The sequence below is a fragment of the Symphalangus syndactylus genome, chromosome 11, assembly GCF_028878055.3.
Source record: "Symphalangus syndactylus isolate Jambi chromosome 11, NHGRI_mSymSyn1-v2.1_pri, whole genome shotgun sequence".
In the NCBI taxonomy this organism is placed as follows: domain Eukaryota; kingdom Metazoa; phylum Chordata; class Mammalia; order Primates; family Hylobatidae; genus Symphalangus; species Symphalangus syndactylus.
In genome coordinates this window covers 42687650-42692631 of record NC_072433.2, presented here as the reverse complement: position 1 = coordinate 42692631, position 4982 = coordinate 42687650, and the positions used below count along the sequence as shown (strand labels likewise).

At 43.3% G+C, this 4982-nt stretch overlaps 1 pseudogene; it reads left to right on the top strand.

Moving 5' to 3' along the window:
- The first annotated feature begins 4208 nt into the window (after positions 1-4208).
- Positions 4209-4664, top strand: LOC129457641 (superoxide dismutase [Cu-Zn]-like; annotated as a pseudogene).
- The last annotated feature ends 318 nt before the right edge of the window (positions 4665-4982 follow it).

Genomic DNA, 4982 nt, shown 5'->3' with positions numbered 1-4982 from the left:
AGGCGCAGTGGCTCATGCCTATAATCCCAGAACTTTGGGAGGCTGAGGTGGATGGATTACCTGAGGTCAGAAGTTTGAGACCAGCCTGGCCAACATGGTGAAACCCCATCTCTACTAAAAATGCAAATATTAGCCTGGCATGGTGGTGGGCGCCTGCAATCCCAGCTACTTGGGAGGCTGAGGCAGGAGAATTGCTTGAACCTGGGAGGTGGAGGTTGGAGGTTGTGGTGAGCTGAGATCACACCACAGCACTCCAGCCTGGGTGACAGAGCGAGACTGTCTCAAAAAAAAAAAAACTTTGCTTCTTGGGGTGCAACGTACTTTTGGCCTCCATAGCACCCAAATTTGTCACAGTTAGAGAGGGAGGCAATGATTTTTGTGCTCTGAGCCATGTCCCCTTGGCCCACCTGATTTCAGCACTGGGGTGGTAGACAGTTCCACATCCAATGCCAGTGGGCCTGTGGCATCTCTCCAAACCTAAGGCCACCCTCCACCAATGGACGTGGGAATGTGCATATAATCCTATTTTCATTCCGTGGGCAGGATAGTACTAAGGTGAATTCTGTGTTTTTCTTCAAACTCACGCAGTCACCAAATCACTTTTTCTTTCCCCTCCTTCCCTTTTCTGTTCTCCCTTCTCCTTCATTCCTGCTTCCTGGGATCATCGCTTAACAAAATGCCTGCACCTCAGTCCTTGTCTTAGGTTCTGCTTTGGGAGAACCCAAACTAGGACCCATGGAAGACAAAAGACCAGAAGCCCCTCCAAGGGCACGCACTTCAGAGTTGACAGATAACTGGTTGGCCCTAAATCAAGCTAGGATTGTGCTGTGCCCTCAACATGCCCCACACATCACAGGTAGACTTCATTCCCCAGAAAGTGTTGCTCTGAGGCTGTGCCCTGTTTCCTTCCTGTGGTGAGGGCGGCCTGAAGGAATGATCCAGAAATTTCTGGAGACAGCTCATTGGTACAAGCACAGCCCTTGGACATATGACATTCTAATCTGAGCCTCATGACCATCCCAGGGTGCAGGGCAGGGGACTACCCTCATTCCCGGAGGAGCAAAACTGAAAGTATTCTTGTAAAGAGTTTCTTGAAATAGATTTGATTGATTCTTTAATAAAGTTTTCAACAAATATATGCCAGTTTGGCATTTTCTAATTCTTTTATATAATAAATCCTTGCAATATCCCATCTTTGGGGCATGTGGTAATAACACATTTTATTTCACCTCTTCTAGTCCAGTATTTTTTAAAGCATGACATATTTTAGATGATACTGGGGGACATTACTTAATAACCTTGAATCACACAGTAAAAAAAAAAAAAAAATCCCTTTTCTGTTTTCTTCCAATCATATAAAAACAAGCAGAAAGCCTCAATTTGGTGCTAATATATCTTTAGCACCTCTCCAAAATTTGATGATCTTTCTGTTTAAAAAGGAGAGAGTAGACCTCAGGTGAGCAACCATATCTGGCTAGAATTTTAGAATGACATTCATGGAGTTAATTTTCAGGTTTGCATGTTTGTATAGCAAAAGAAGGTCAGCTTTCATTTATGGAAGTGATGTAAGCATTTTCTTTTGAATAATGCATTAAAGCAAAAAAAATGGAGTCAGTTAAAAATATCAAGTCATTGATCATGGTAAAATTTATGAACGCTGATTGAGAATGCCTGAAGTCTAGAAAACGTTGTTAGCCATTCGTTTCTCCACTTAGGCTAACCCTCCTCTGCTTACGTAGTCAGTTCCCTTATTTGATCATTCAAATAGAAAACCTTCCACTAAAAGGAAGAAATCATCTGGAAAAGGATCCCAGAGATCTGTTGTAATCTTGACAAGGTCCTTCCCCTTCCTGGAACTCAGCTTCTCCATTTTTAAAATGGGTGGTGGTAGGATGAGTAAGACAATCTCTAATAACCTTTGAAACTCTGATGTTCTAGGTTTCAAATGCGGATAACTCCCAAGTTCTGACCTTTTCCCCTGACTTCTCCTGCAATGGAGATGTTGGTATCAACGTTCTGGTAGCTAGATCTGAAGGAAAAAATTAATCATGTTGGGACAACATGCAAGACCTTTACTGTGGTCTGCGAGATCTGCCACTATCTGGCTTCTGTTTGCAATTTCTCTATTGACATCTGTTGCCGTCTTGCACCTCAACCCTATCTGTTACCTGGCTCATTTCTCCTCATCCTTTAAGATTCATCTCAGATATCACCTCTTCCAGGAAGCTTTCTTTGACCAACTTACCCATTGCCAGTCTGAGATAGGCATAGCTTTCTTCTGAGCTCTGGCATCACCTGGCTTTGGCTTGCATCCTGTCGCATCATAGATAAGTGTCCATGTCCCCCACCGGACTGCCAGCTTCTTTTGTGCTAAGTGTCCAGCACAGGGACTGGCATAGAGTAGGTGTTCAATAAATATAGGATCCAGCCTAGGCAACATAGGGAGACCCCATCTATACAAAAACTAAAATAAATTAGCCAGGTGTGGTGGTGGTGCCTATGGCCCCAGCTATACAGAAGGATGGCTTGAGCCTGGAAATTCAAGGGTGCAGTGAGCTATGACTGCACGACTGCACTCCAACCTAGGTGACAGAGCAAGACCCCATCTCTAAAAAAACAAATAAAAATATGCTCAATGCTTGAATGATTCCATTTCCAATTTATCTCATAACTCTGTAAGTCTACCACTTTGTCTACAGAATTCTTTCACTTCACTCCGTGGTTTTCCTCTTCATGTCTTGACATTTTTTCACCTGCTACCTGATAGGACAAGGTTACTGTGTCATCTACATTAATCCAGTTCCTTCCAGGAGGCTCGAAGCTTCTGCAGGACGGAGAGTGCTCCCCACTTCCCTACTCCCCGCTTGCTAGGAAAACCGTAGGCACTCATGAGTAACTATAATTGTCCAGAGAGACACAAACTCCTCATTAACACAAATGGAATGTCCTCCAGGCCCCTGACACTCCCCCGTTTCTATTTTGTACCTTTCTAAGTCAGGCCCATTCTGCTGCTCCTAAGTCATAGCTTCTATGAGCTATAGTATGCCAGAGTACCAGATACAATTATATATGGGGGAAAGAAATTTCTATTTTGGTCTCAAGAAAATTATGTGATTTTGCTTAAGTTCAATTTTAAAACATGGAATATGACTGAACTTAATGTTAGTACTTAAGAAAAATGTTCACAGTAATTACAGATGAAGATACATATCTACAATTTATTTCAAATTTAGTAATACAAAAAAATTCTGGATCCTAACATAACTATTTATAGCTTGGCCAGGAGAACTCTAAGGATACCAGTTATTTCACCAGAATAGGTTACTCTTCATGTATCTTATTTAAGCAATAATGCATGACAGAGCATGAATTATGGCATATTAATTCTCACCTAGTGTGCTATTAGGCTAACACTGATGGCCGAGAGCTGTCAGTGTAACTAGGCATGAATTAATATCTAATAATTCCCCTGCTGAAATGTCTTATTGAGATTATAGCATTTTATTAATAAAGGTTATTCCTTTAAAAATGTTTTTGTATGCTAATGGAGAAAAGGGGGCTCAGGACGGGAAAACCTTCTCGGCTTTCTCCGGCAGCCATTTCTGAAACTTCTCTTTGAGGTCCCCAACACTTCACCCTTGTTGACACACAAATATCATCTGTTGGAAGTTTTCTTAGACACTTGGCACAGGGGAGTCCCTCAGCAGTTGGGAATCTGGACGTAATAACTTGCTTTGGCCAGAGATTTCATTCAATGAAATTCAAACAGGCCTTGCAAATGTGAGTCTGGCCCCGGGAGGTCCTAATGGAGAAGGCATGATGCTGAAAACTCTTCCAGCATCAGCGGGGAGGCCACTGGTGAATATGGCAAGGACTGTGCAAGGTTGGAGTTTGAGACAGAGGGTTCAAATCCTGGCTGTAGCACTTGCTAGCTGCAACCCTCTGGCAAAGTCCTTTAACCTTCTCTGGCTCACAGTTTCCTTCTAATATACTGGGCATTCTCCCCACCTCCTGAGCTTGATGCAATACAGAAGTGTCCACTGCCTGCAGCCCCTCTCCTTACCTACCTGTTCCTATATTGAAGCCAAAGTGATCTGTGTTACAGGCTCATTATTTGAAAGTCAGCATTTGCTGCCATCTCCTGCAGTGTCTCCTGTCTCCCTCGCACCTCTGAGAGCCCAGACCAGAGTGTGGTCCCTGGAGTCATAATGATGAAAGTCATGTGCACGTTGAAGGTCCAGAGCCCGGTGCAGGGCACCATCCACTTTGAGCAGAAGGAAAATGGACCATTTATGGTGTCAGAATGCATTACAGGATTGACTGAACGCCAGCACAGATTCTATGTTCATCAGTTTGGAGATAATACACCAGGCTGTACCAGGGCAGGTCCTTACTTTAATCCTTTAACCAAAAACCACAGTGGGCAAAGGATCAAGAGAGGCAGGTTGGAGACCTGGGTAATGTGACCACTGACAAAGATGGGTTGCCAATGTGTCCGTTGAAGTTTCTCTCGTCTCACTCTCAGGACACTATTCCATCACTGCCCACACAATGGTGTCCATGACAAACCAGATGACTTGGGCAAAGGTAAAAATGAAGAGAGTACAAACACGGGAAATGCTAGAAGTTGTTTAGCTTGTGGTGTAATTGGGATTGCCCAATAAACATTCTCTTAAATGTGGTCTGAGTTCCATTAACTCATCTATTATCCTGCTAGCTGTAGAGATGAAATTTGACAAACATTAAACACTGAAATCTTTATGTTTTATTTTTTATTTATTTTATTTTATTTTTTTTTTGAGGCAGAGTCTTGCTCTGTAGCCCAGGCTGGAGTGCAGTGGCATGATATTGGCTCACTGCAAGCTCCACCTCCTGGGTTCACGCCGTTCTCCTGCCTGAGCCTCCTGAGTAGCTGGGACTACACGTGCCCACCACCACGCCCGGCTAATTTTTTTGAATTTTTTTAGTAGAGACGGAGTTTC